Source organism: Ursus americanus, chromosome 14 (assembly GCF_024610735.1).
Source record: "Ursus americanus isolate L20-20 chromosome 14, mUrsAme1.1.p, whole genome shotgun sequence".
NCBI lineage: Eukaryota > Metazoa > Chordata > Mammalia > Carnivora > Ursidae > Ursus > Ursus americanus.
Window position 1 is genome coordinate 4,469,659 of NC_142140.1, and position 13,171 is coordinate 4,482,829.

Below are 13,171 nucleotides of genomic sequence, written 5' to 3' on the forward strand. Positions count from 1 at the left end.
TGTTGAAGCCTTTAACTCCCAGCACCTGTGAATACGACTGTATTTGGAAATAGGGTCTGTGCAGATGTAATCAAGTCAAGACAAGGTCAACAGGGTGGCCCTAATCCAATATGCCTCGTGTTCTTATAAGAAGAGGGAATTTAGGTTCTCGGCGGCTGGTTCCCGAGGACGTGGGGTCCTGCAGTGTGAAGATTTAAATCCCAAGGTCATGGCAAAACATCTGAAGTTCACTGTCAGGATTGTGACGATACAGGAGGGGAATGCAAGGTGCACCCAGGACCCTAACCAGAATCCTCGCCATGGATGGGCTCACTGAGGACATTATGGTACTATCTGAAAAGCCTTGCGGCCACCGAGAAACAAAAAACTATGAAAGCTGCTGGCAAATCTACATCACGGAAACGGCTCGCAAGACCAACTTGATGCGAAAGACTCGGGCAGATCCGTGGCAGGGCTGCTGAGGCCTGCGGACAGTAGGCCCAGTATGAATCCCTCTCCAGCTGTCTCCTTCCTTTCTCCAGCCCTATTCTCTCTTGCCTCCATAATGAACCAATCACAGATATGCAAGAAGGCCTCCACGTATAGAAGCAAGCCCGCAGCTAGCCATGGACCCTCTCTTTGATTAAGCGAAAGAGAAACTGAGTCACCAAGTAGTCTGGGAGCAGAATGGTGGTTGCCAGGGGCTGGCTGGGAGTGGGGAATGGGGAATTATTGTTTAATGGGTACGGAGTTCCGGTGGGGGAAGCTGAAAAAATTCCAGAAACAGATGGTGGTGATACTTGCACAACAACGTGAATGTAGTTAACGTCACTGAGCTGCACACTTCAGTGGTTCAAAAGGCAAATTTTATGTATATTTTGCTATAATCAATTTTTTTATTTTTTTTAATTTAATTTAATTTATTTTATTTTTTCGAGAGAGAGAGCGTGTGTACACGAGTGAGAGGTGGGGGGCAGAGGGAGAGAGAGAATCCCAAGCGACTCTACGCTCAATGCCTAGCGCAGAGCCTGACGCAGGGCTCGATCTCACAACCCTGAGATCATGACCTGAGCCCAAATCAAGAGTCAGATGCTTAACCGACTGAGCCACAAAGACGCTCCAACTATAATAAATTTTTTTAAGTGAAAAAAAAAAAGAAAAGAAGGCCAAGAAGAGGGAATTTAGGACACAGGGTGATGGCCATGGGAACAAGGATGCATGGGGAGGCGGCTTTGTGACAGCAGAGACAGAGACTGGAGTGAGGCAGGTACAAACCAACCAACCGGAAGCTAGCAAGGGCCAAGAAAGGACACTATCTCTCCAGAGCCTCGGACGGAGCAGGACCCTGCCGACACCTGTCTCTCGGACCTCTGGCCTCCAGAACGGAGACAGAACAGGTTTCTGCTGTGTTCAGCCAGCAGTCCGCTGTGCTTCGTGAAGGCAGCCCTAGGAAACCGAGACGCCTCCTAAATCATGCCTCGTTCAATTCCTTTTCCTTCGAATGGACTCATTTTTAAACAACATGCATACATTTTGCTAAAAAGTAAATCTTCCATCACTGCTATAAACGGAAGACCACGATCCTTTCCATAAATAGAAGGTGCCTTAAAAATAAAGACAATGGAAACCAGGCAATGGTGGCTCTGATCTGGGGACGCCTTTGTGGGAAAAGGGCATGAGCAAGGGGCGAGGGGTGTCAAAGACACACAAGCAGCTACCTAGCCGAGACTTCTCGATTTCTCAGAGAGAGAAAAGGAGAGTTGAAAAGCGAAAACCTGCTTATTACCGGAATGTCACATTCTGAGATGTCTCTAAGGATTAGGACGTCAGGGGTTGGCTATTCCCCCTCCCAGCCATCTTCCCTTTATGTTTGAAGAAACTGAGCCCAGAAAAGCTCAGTGATTTGCCCAAGGTCACACAGCATCGGTGGCCAAGGATCTGAGCTGCTCTCCTCTGTGCTTTCCAGGAGAAGACTTCTTGGTCCCGTCCAGCAGCCCTGGGTCATGCCCAGGTGGCCAGGAGCCGAGCACACGGATGCAGAGCAGGGGCAGGAAACTCTGAAGGCCGAGCCTAAGTGTTCTAATCCCACAGAAGCTAGAGCTGAGGGAAGGCTCTGCAGCGTTATTACAATGCTTCGAGCAACTGGACCTGGGTAAAAATCGGCTCGCACCAAGGGTTGGAACCCAAGTGATGACCGTGAGATTTTTCTCTGCTTGCTCCACTGGATCATCTATATTGAAAATCAGGGTCCACGCAGGCAGCTGTCCCACATTCTGTCACATATGGTCACATGCTAAGCAACTGAGGTCATGGGGCACATCTCCCAAACCAGGTATCTCCTTCACTCTTGTTCCGACCCTGAGGTCATTTTTCTTCCTCCTCCCTCTGCTTCTCCCTTTTCTCTTAACTTCCATTACCTGTTTGGGCCTATGATAAGGAACAGGGCTCAAAGCTTAAAGTCTGGAGCGCCTGGGTGGCTCAGTCATTAAGCGTCTGCCTTCGGCTCAGGGCGTGATCCTGGCGTTCTGGGATCGAGCCCCACATCAGGCTCCTCTGCTGGGAGCCTGCTTCTTCCTCTCCCACTCCCCCTGCTTGTGTTCCCTCTCTCGCTGGCTGTCTCTCTCTGTCAAATAAATAAATAAAATCTTAAAAAAAAAAAAAAAGCTTAGAGTCTGATATGTTTGGATTCGAACCCCAGCTCCACTGTGTGGCCTCGAGTCCGTGGCTCATCATCTCTGAGCATCAGTTTCCTCATCTATGAAATGGGTTCCCTCCTCCCAAGTTCCTGGAAAGGGTCAACAAGCCCAGGAGCTCAAAAATGTTCATTCCCTCCCCCTGCCAGACTGCAAGAGATGAGAGAGGCCTTCTAGGTACTGCTGTGTGTCCTGGGACCAGTCACCCACCCTTTCTGAGCCTCCACTTCCCTGGGGAAGTGGCCTCAGAGGGCGCCTAGGGCCACTCAGAGCTGAGGGATTCTGGGATTCCAGGAGTAGAGCTGGGGTGGCCTGTGAGCTGGGGCCCACCCTGCCTGGCTCAGATGACCAGTCCCGAGGGCCCAATCAGGCCAGCCTTGGATCAGGCCATAAGTGGGAACAAAACAGTCAGGGAGCTCGCCTCTCTGGCTTTGTTTATTGTCTGGGAGCTGGGAATATTTTGAATTGTTGTGTTTGGGGAGGGAGGGAAAAATAACCAAATATAAGAAGGCAGCCAGTGAGAGGCCCGGGCAGGAATGCAGAGGAATTAGGCCTGCCTGGGTATGTCTGGGAGACGGTGATGCTCCCAGAGGCCCCCGCACCTCCAAGGTCAAGGATTCTCGTCTCTGATTGATGAACCATTCAAATTGCCTGGAGAACTTAAATTTTTTAAAAGCCTCATGCCCAATTACATTAGGATTTCTAAGGGTGGGACTCAGACAGCGGGGTTTTGGAAGCTTTCTGGGTGACTGTAACGGGCAGCCCAAGTTTGAGAGCGAGTGCTGCCCATAGCAGCGCATCAGAAGCCCCCGAAGGGCTTGTGAAACATGCTTGCTGGGCCTCCAGCCGAGTTCCTGAATCAGGACATCTGGGCCTGGCCTAGGACTGTGCATTTCTCACCGGTTCCCAGGTGCTACAGCTGCTGGCCTGGGGGCCACACTTTGAGAACCTCTCCTCCACAGGACTCAAGATGTTGTCTGTGGACCAGGGGCATCTGTGCTGTGGGCAACATCCCCAGGTGACTCTATGCACTTTGCAGCGGGAGGAGGGCCAGGCTAGGTCATCCTGGCTAACCTTTCCCACTGCAGATGGGGACACTGAGGCACCCAGAAGTGAAGACCCCTCAGGGGTTATAGAACCATTAAGGATGCCTCAGGGCTGGGAAATCGGGTCTATATGGAAAATCAGGATCTCTCCAGGGCAGAAGGGGAGGGAGGGAGCTCCTGTGGGTGGCGCTGAATTCACAGTTTTGCAGACTGGCCCCTTGACCCCCAGGTACACAAATGGTTAGTTTTGAGGGGTGTGTGTGTATGTGTGTGTGCAGGAGGGGGTGATCCCTTCTGCGGGTGTGTCCAGGAACTGTAGATAGCTACAGCGCCATTCATTCATTCAGCAGACTTTTCGTGGCCACCTACCACGGGCCAGGCATTGCTCTGGGCCCTGGGAATACGGCACTGGACCTGGCCGACTCAGCCCTGCCCATGTAAAGTGGGCAGCCTCGATGTGGAAACAGATGTAAACAGGCCAACGTAAAACTGGTCAAGGTACATTCGCACTGTTATCCCACTTAGGATGAAAAGAAAACCAGGCCACGGCACCATGCTGGGGGGAGGGGCAGGTGGCTGTATGAGGCACGGTGGTCAGGGAAGGTCTTTAGGGAGGAGACACTGGCACTGAGGCCTAAAGAATGGGAAGGAGCCAGCCCTGGGAAGGGCTGAGGGACAAGTATTCGGGGGGCGGTGGGGGAGCCAAAGCCAAGGCCCAGCAGCAGAAGGAGCTTAGGTTTGAGGGAAAGCCACGGAAACCCGTGCTGCAGGAGGGGGAGGAAGGAGAGGAGTGTGGGAGATGGGAGGGGGCAGGTCTCAGAGGCTGTGGGGGTGTGGGCTTAGTGTCAGCGTGGCGGGGTTGTGGAGTGGTTCAAGGCAGGGAGGAGAAGGGAGTGAGTCTGAGGCTTTCTGATTTTTTGCTGGGGTATACACTGCGTTGAGTGGGATGCACTGAGTGAAAGGACACAGCTCCGGCGTGCAAGTACGAGATGCTCTCTTGGGGTAAAGCCTTCTCAGCCGTCAGGAGGGTCTCTGGGGTCCTTCAGGCCAGCCCCTCCCCCACCCCCAGAGGCAATCCCGGCTGCCGTGCCAAGACCAGAGGCGCCTTTGGCCTGACTGAGCCGTCCATGCGGCCTGTGGTGTTCCTCTCTCACCAGGCCTGGCGTGCTGGCGATCCCCCTATGGTTTTCACATCTCAGGGGTCCTTCATCTGTGTGTCTGTTTTCCATTCTCCTGTGGGTGTTGCGCAACCGGGACTGTTTCCGGTTTCCTCGGCTATCATGAAGAGTGCTGCCGTCCACATTCTTACCCGAGTGCTGGTGTGGACGCATGTTTTCACTTCTCTTCGGTCAATGCCTATCATAGAACTGCTGGCTGTAGGCTAAGTGGATGTTTAACCTTGTAAGAAATTGCTGAGCTGTTTTCCACGGCGGCGGCTAGGCCATTCCATTCCCCCACCAGCCGTGGAGGAGAGGCCCAGGATCCCTCTGGCTGCGTGTGGCGTGGAGACCGGCCTGGGAGCCAGAGAAGAAGCCAGAAAGCCAGGAAGGAGGCCCTTGCAGTCACCAGGAAGGAGACTGGTGCATTGCTTCGGTGACTGAATAAACATGCATGTGGGACCCCTACCCTGAAGGTCTGTGTCCTGCCCTGACGAGTTCCTCCTCCCTGGGGACAGATTTTCCTTTCCTGTCACAGGAGAGGAGGAAGTGCGTCCTTGGAGGCTTGCCACTTACAGGCCACATATGCCAAGCATTTCCTGGGACCTCTGTGCTCTAGGCCCCGTGCTTGGTGCTGCCAGGGATACCTGGCTTATGGGGGCCCCCGGTCTGGGGCTCCAAGTGTGGCTGAGGCCTGGGGTGCAGGAGGGCAATGAGCAAAGTGCTTTGGGGAAGGGAAGAGCATGGGGGAAGGCCGGAAGGAAGGTGGGAATGCTCAGAGCACACATGGGGGAAGGTCAGCGAGCATTCATACCCCAATGTTAGACTGTGTGCCCAGCACCAAGCTCAGCGTTTTGTACGAATCTTCTCCACTTCATTCCCACAACCCCCTCGGGCATAGAGATGATGGTTAGCCTAGCTTAACAAATTGGGGAACTGAGGCACAGAGAGATCTCCCATGATTCAGTCTAGGTCACATGCCCATGACAGAGGACAGATGCAAACAGGCAAGAGGAGGATGAGTAGGTGGGAAGCAGATTCCTGAAGGTTCGAATGCTCTGATAAAGCCTCCATGGTACAGGGGTCCATCCGTACACATTCAGCAGTGTGAACACCTGGGGTGTGCCCAGGATGGGGACCACTCGACAGTCCCATCACTGTCCCTTTGTCCCTCTAGGGAATGACGTTCTGAGAGGCTGACTGGATGACCCTCGGCAGGGCTGGGGCTCTGGGGCTGCCCTGCTCTGGCCCGATGGCCCAGCGCAGCCGGACCTCCAGCAAGCCTCTCAACACCTCTCGTTGGTCCCCTGATAGATGAGACAAATGAGTCTCTGGCAAGGGGTTAAAGGTTTTGTCCAAAGTCTTGGATCGATTTTATTTTATTATTGCCAGTGGCTGAAAACAGCATAATCAGGAACCTTTTGAAAATCACATTCACTGCCTTTAAGTTAAGGATAGTGGACTGCGGCCTGAAACTTGGCCGTCTTTCCTCACATGCCCTCCATGAGCTCTTCCAGCCATCGATTTTCATTCTTGAAATGGCAGGAGTTGGTCCCAACGGGATTTCCGGCTAGTGCGTGGCAGCTGAAGGAACCCTCTGCCTGGGTTTCCTTGAAGTTCCCTCCTCGCTGCCAGCGATTTCAGTTCCTTGGTGCTCACAGTCCTTCCTGGGGCTTCCAGCTGCAAGGGGCAGGGCCAACGCACAAAAGGGTCTCATAGTCAGCTCCCTTCCAGGGCCCAGGGGGCAGCACAAAGGAGGGAACTAGCCGGCTGGGAACTCTGGCACCCTGGGCGTCTCACAGTCCCATGTGAGGGACTGGCTGATGTCACTCAGCTCTGGGGGATGGTGGACAGGTAGATAATGGGCCCAAGGTGGCTCCATCTTGCCATTAGCTCAATGTCGAACCTCCCAACCAGACCTCCAGATTTCTAAAATATGAAATCTTCCAAGTTTTTCTTCATGGCCATTAAAATGTTTAAAAAATATTTTAAAGCCTAAAAAGCACATCTGGGTTTAGCGCAGGGCCCCCCAGTCTGAGACCTTTCCTCACAATGGCCCAGTGAAGCAGGACTCACTGTCGCCTCTCAGGGATGAGGAAGCCGACCCCCACAGAGTGGGCACGCAGGCCCAAGTCACACAGCTGGGCAGCAGCAGAGGGGAAAATGCAGGCCGGGTCTCTGGCCTCCACGGGCGGCTCTCTCCATTCCACCCTACAAGTCCCCTGTCCCCCAGCCCTTCTCCACCTCTTGGGCCAGCTTTCCTTGGGGCTGAGGTTGGAACCCTTCCTGGCTTCTCTTCTCCTTCCCCTCCTCCTTCCCCTTTTCCCTGCTTCTTCTGCTTCTTCTGGGCTCGGGTTTAAATTCCAGCTCTACCCCTCACCAGCTGAAGGACTTTGGACGAGTTATTTAATTTCTCTGTGGCTCAGTTTTCCTTTCTGCAAAAGGGGGAGATTAATAGTACAAACCTCCTGGGGTGGTTGTGAGCAGTCAGTGAGTTGAAACCCGCAAGGGCCTTGGGCCACGCCCGGCCTGCAGCTGCGTGCTACCTGTCTAAGGGTCTGCTAAATGGAGCAAGTGCGACAAACATTCACTGAGAGTCTACTGTGAACCAGGCCCTCTGATGAGCCCTAGGGCTCAACAGGGGCACAAAGGACAAGGCCCCACCCCTCGTGGAACTTAGGCTCTAGAGGAGGAAGAATACAGGGTTGGACGAGCCTCGTCTGGGGGTCCCACACCGGCACAGTCTGCGCTAAACTGACCTGCCTGGAGTCCGCGCCATCCAATGATCCTTTCTCCAAATCGCAGCCCCGGGTGTGTCACTCCCCCTCACTCCTCCCGTGGCCTGCACTGCCTTCGCTCACTCTCTGTGACCCTCAGCTGGCCCGTTTCACCTTTGCTTAGGGCCCAATCACTCTTGCCAACAAGCTTTTGCACAGCCCCTTCCTCTGCTTCTCCCTCTCTCCCCCTCAGCCCCTTGGCTTAGTGAAAGCCTCCTCTCCAGAGGCACTTAACCGCATTACGACCTGCCACTTCGCACTGTGTGCGGTGACACTCACGGGGATGCTGGGGAGTCTTTGCTTGCCATCTGCTCCTTCAGCTCATGGAAGAGGCTCACTCGCATCGGGAAGGAAGGGAGAGACGTGAGGACTCGGTTGCTTCTCCTCTCCAGCTTTGCTTTCCTCACCTATAAAGAGGGTGCAGTTACCGTGAACTCGAAGGACTGAGCTGAGGAGCCTGGAAATGGATGCCACCTGAGGGGGCTGGGTGCTTCCTGGAGGAAGGGGCAGCTGGGGGCAGCAGAGAAGGGCAGGGGAGGCCCCGGAGGAAGGCGGGGGAGGGCACGCGCCAAGAGGGGCCGTTGTCTGGCTCAGCGGCAGCTGGGAACGAGGGTAGCCTGCTAGAAGGTCAAGATGGAGGCAGACAGCAGGGGGCCTCCAGGAGGAAACCAGACGGAGAGTTAAGTGTCATCGCTCCAGCCCGCTCCTCAGCATTCTGCGGACTCCCTCTGGGGCTGTTCAGGAAGAGGGTATTAGGAAGCTCCTCCAGACATTGGATCCAGACTGGGCCAGGTATGACATGGGGGATGGCTCTCTGTGGAGCCTGTATTTCTTCTTTTATTCTCGGTGTAAAAGGTGGCTTTTCCACCCAGCCTCCCAGGTGCAGAGAGGGAGGGAGTGAGAGGAGAAACTGGAGAGTTTTCAGAGAGGGGACAGACGTTGCTGGAAGTCACACAGCACTCTTCCTCATACCCAGACAGGGCATGAGTGTGGAAAATGGTCTCAGAGGAGTTGCTCGTGCAAATAAGGACAAGAATAATGGCACATTCCCCGTTTTCATTTAAAAATAGTCACGGGAGTGACGCTTGGCACTTCCTAAGTGCCAGCTGCTGTTCTGAGCTTTTTACACTGTTAACCTTGGATCTTCAGAGCGGCCAGAGGAGATAGGCTCTCCCACATTTATTTCCATTTTACAGATGAGGAAACTAAGGCATAGGCAGCGTGAGTAACTCCCCCAAGGTGACCCCAGCAGAAGCAAAGCCAAGAATCCAGGAGCTGTTGACCCCTTCACATCAGTCTCAGGTCACCCTCGTGCCTCCGGGGAGGCAGCGGGGGAGGGGTTACTGTGCCCATTTTGCAGAGGAGCAAACCAAGGTTCTGAGAACGTGGGCGATCGCCTGAGGGGAAGCGGCGGAATAGTTTGGACCTGGCCACTCCAGGAGCCTCGGGCCACTGGGAGAGTCGCAGGCCCCTCCCATGAGCCAGGTGGATGGGCGAGTGGTGGGGGTTGGCGGCTGGTGTTAGGGGAGGGGGTGAATCGAGGCGGGGGGGCTGCCTTGCTCTTCATCCGGAGGCAGGAGGCGGCTGAGGACCGGCTGTACCACTTGGCACCAGCATTTGCAGGGAAAGGGTTTCCTCGAAAAGTGCGCTCTAATAGGGGAAGCAGTGGGCCGAGAGTTCGCCGCGCGGTACGAGGGTGTGCGCGCGCGCGCTCGGCGAACCCGGGCTCTTTGTCCGAGCCCGTGCGCGCGTGCGTGTGTGCTGTGTGCGAGTGTATGTGTGTGAGCGTGTGTGTGTATGTGTGCGTCCGCATGGGGGGCGGGGCGGGGCGTCCGGCCCCGCCCCGGCCCCGCCCCCGGCCCGGCCAAGCTGGTATTTTTCCACCCAGCAGGATGGGTGATGCTGAGAGCTGCCTGCTCAGACAACAGACACGCGAGGTCAGGAAGAAGCCGCTTATAAATTACCGCTTCCTCCGCGCCGCCGCCAGCGCCGAGCTCCGGGCCCTGGCCGCAGCCCCGCTCGCTTGCCAGCTCCGAGCCCCGAGGACCGCGAGCCCAGAGACCCAGCCACGCGGAGAAGGAGCGTGGAGCGCGGAGCCCGCGGGCCAGAGACCGAGCAGGAGGGCAACCCCCGGCCAGTGGAACCGAGTGCAGCCGAGCGCAGCGCCGCGGCCACCCCAGGTACTCGAGGGACAGGGAGCCGGGCGCGCGGAGCCCCCTCCCCATCCCTGCGCTCCAGCCAGCCCCGACCTCCCCGCCGAGTGCCCCCGATTCCGGCGCCCCTCTCGCCACCGAGGGAGGGACGGAGGGTCGCCCGCTCAGACCTGCTGGCGGGGCCGTTATTGTTTCCCCAGCGAAAGGGCTTGGGCTTTTCGTGCAGGCGGCAGGTGTGCGTGTGTGTGTGTGTGTCTGTGTCTCTCTGTTTCACTGGGTGTCTGTATGTATCTCCATGTCCCTGCGTGTGTCTGTGTGTTTTTGAGGGTGGCTGTACCTTCATTTCTCCAGCAATATGCACTCGTGTGTCCCAGCGTATGCCCGCTATTCTGTCTTGGGTTGTGCGTGTCTGTGTGTTCCGGTGGGTCTATGATACCTGAGTGTGGCTCTGTCAGTGTGTCTTAGGATGTGTGCACTTGTGTGTCCCGGTGTGTGTCTGGTGTGAACCTGTTTGTATGTGACTGTGGCTCCGAGTACCTGGCTGTGCACGTGTGTGTCCCTGAGCGGGGCTGTGTCTCCCGGCCCCTGGTTGCAGGCACTTGTGTGTCCTCGGCTGTACCTGAGGGAGTGTCCCTGGTGCCTAGAGGGCCGAACAACCGGAGCTGATTCTCCAGGGCAGGCACTGAGTCAGGGGAGGTGATAGGGGGGCATGGCTCCAAGGGTGCTGCCCGTGTGTGGCATGCAGGTGGCAGTGCCAACGTCCAGCCGTCTTGAGTGGCAGGACGGAGGCCCCGAGGGACAGCTGGGGGCCAAATGGGCAGCAGGCAGGGACAGCAGGACACATCCTCCTCTAGCCTTTTCTCCTTCCTTCTGAGGGTTCCTCTTTTGAGCAAGAGGTTCTCTCGTCCCCCTCCCACCAGGGAAGCCAGATAGACAATCTCAGGGAACCTTCTGCGACAGCCGCAGAGCTTCACCCTAAACTGGAGGGGGGACCTGTGGGCACCCCCTGGGCCTGGCACTCAGAGGGAGGTGTGTGCTGGGCAGGGCCACCGGCCTGGCTATTTTGGTCACTGCCTGGCCCCTGCCAGATCCTGGTGTCCCCTAGGACCAGCCCCAAAGCCTTGGGAGGCAGCCCGGGCCCCCATTTCCTGCCCGGAGAAATAAATCAGCTCAGTAACTGCCCAGACACTTGAACGGAGGGTCTTTGGGCTGAGGTTTAGTGGCGCGTGGCTGGCTCCATTTGGACTTCGGTAAATTGGCCCACGCTTTGGCACTGCTGGCGTTCAAATAAATGTCATGGAGGAGATCTTTTTAAAATTTCTTTTTAATTTTTTCTTGGCTAGAAGGGAGGGGATCTCATCCAGAGTCTCCCAGCCAGAAGGAGTTTATTTTTGTGAGAAAGAGCGGGTGAGTGCTTAGCAACCGCCTGCCTCACTCTCGACCAGGGAGTCATCCTGGGACTGTGGGGTGGGCATGAGAAGATGTGGGGGTAGAGTGGGGGAAGGAATTTAATCAAGATGGTGTTGGGGGGGATTAGAGGGATGCCCGAGGTCCCTGCCTGAGAACCCACCACAGGGTGGGATTGGCAGAAGGGCTAGAGGTCTCAGCCCTTAGTTGACCTTGGGCAACCTCTTTTAGCCTCAGTTTCCTCATCTGTAAAATGGGTGGAGCAGATTGGTTATGGGGTAAACGGCACCGAGAGGCAGGAGCATGTCCCCGGGAGCTCAGTTCAGTTACTCTGCCTCAGTTACTGTGTGTTAGTCAGTAGGTGACCTTGGGTGATTCTCTTGGCCTCTTTGAACCTCAGCTTGGCTGTCTGGGCAGCAAGGACGCCAATGCTGGCCTCGTTGCGTCCTTGAGGGGATTGAGGGAGATGAGGATGAATAAGCCTGCGGTAAGCTGTAAAGCCAGGCTCGGCTTCATAGCAGCCGATTAGAGGGTGTCACGAGGTCTCAGGTCACTGGTATGTGGCAGGGCCAAGGTGCACTCTTGAGCTTTTGTCCTTCGAGGGTACCCTGTGCTGGCCCATGAATGCAGCCGCAGTGGGCCGCCTCTGCCCGCTTCCTCTCCTCTCATCCTGCAGTGAATCGGTCACATCTGCTTTGCAGAGTCAGGAGGCTCTGGTGGGAAGGGCCCATTTTAGGGATGGGCAAACTGAGAGCTGCCCAGGGGACTTTGCCTTGATCAGACAGTGGCAGGAGTGGGCCTCAAAGGTCTTTCCTCGGCTACCTGTGGGTTTCGGTCCCATGGAGCTTTAGTCACTGATGTGCTGAGGAGTTGAACTTGGACTGTGGTCGAGACCTGGGGAAAACAAAGATGCTGTAGTCCTCAGGGCTGGAGGGAGAGTGCGTGGGACCCACTGGCACCTCGATTCTGTCCCTCGTTATTCCTTCTGCCTTCTGTGCGGCTTCTGGGGGAGCCCTGCCACTCTTCCTACACAAGTGTCAGTCCACAGGAGGCAGTCTGGGCACTGCTAATGGTATTTTTCTAACTCCCAACTTGTTTGCCTGTCAACCTGTCAGAGGGCTTGGGAGCTGTACTTCTCTGAAAGTTTTTCCAAAGGTCCCGAAATGATAAGGCACTTGTGAGTCATTGAATGCATTCCTGTATATAGGAAAGAGCTGACAAGTAAATTACAAGGAGCGCCCAGAATGCAGCTCAGCCTCCGCTGGAAGGGGTCTGGGCGGGAATAGGGCTGGCCTTGGAAGCCCAGGGTCACCCCGGCAGGTGCAGGCTGCTCACTCTTGCAGAAGGTCAGAAGCGAGAGTCAGATTTTTGGGGGGCTACATCTCAGTCCTCTGCGTTGGCCAGCTTACCTTGGCCCAAGTGTGTGTTTGAATTTATGGGTTTTGGGGAGGAACTGTGGCTGCCGAAATGCCCACGGTGGCCTCTGAGTGTGAAAGAGAGCTCTTTTTAAATGTGCCTCATCTATTTGTTTAATAAATCTCGCTGTGGTCAGCTCTGGCCTGGCCCTGGATTTGGGGTAGAATGTTGGCTTTTGAGGTGCTTGAAGCCCAGAGGGAGATAGGGCAGTGACCATGCCATCCGAGGCCTGCGGTGAAGACTCAGGTGACTGAGTATGCACTGATGGGGGGGGGGGGGTCTTAGGCAGGAGGCACTTCAGCCTCTTAGAGGAGGTGATGTCAGAGCCGGCATCTTCAGTGAGCAGAGGAACAGTATGAGCTGGAGTTCTGGGCAGGGGACATAGCAGGTGCAAAGGCACAGTGGCATGAAATAGCCAAGCATGTTTGTAGAATAAGACTTGCGGGGTTCCTGCTGGAGAAAACGGGGGCCAGGTGGTAGAAGGGCCTGAACATTGGCTAAAGCGGTTGAGGTTTATTCTGAGGGCAGCAGGGATAGAAACGG

General features: G+C 55.6%; 1 protein-coding gene and 1 pseudogene across 2 annotated transcripts in view; both read left to right on the forward strand.

Annotated features, from left to right (window-relative positions):
* The first annotated feature begins 208 nt into the window (after nt 1-208).
* Nucleotides 209-461, forward strand: LOC123801989 (small ribosomal subunit protein bS21m pseudogene; annotated as a pseudogene).
* Nucleotides 462-9,560: 9,099 nt separating this feature from the next.
* Nucleotides 9,561-13,171, forward strand: part of SLC6A6 (solute carrier family 6 member 6) — an 82,799-nt gene continuing 79,188 nt past the window's right edge. The window contains exon 1 of one of the 2 annotated variants that reach the window (XM_045812402.2): nt 9,561-9,832. The gene's annotated coding sequence lies outside the window, so the exon portion shown is untranslated. The remainder of the gene's footprint in view (nt 9,833-13,171) is intronic. The other variant, XM_045812401.2, reaches the window with a different exon arrangement.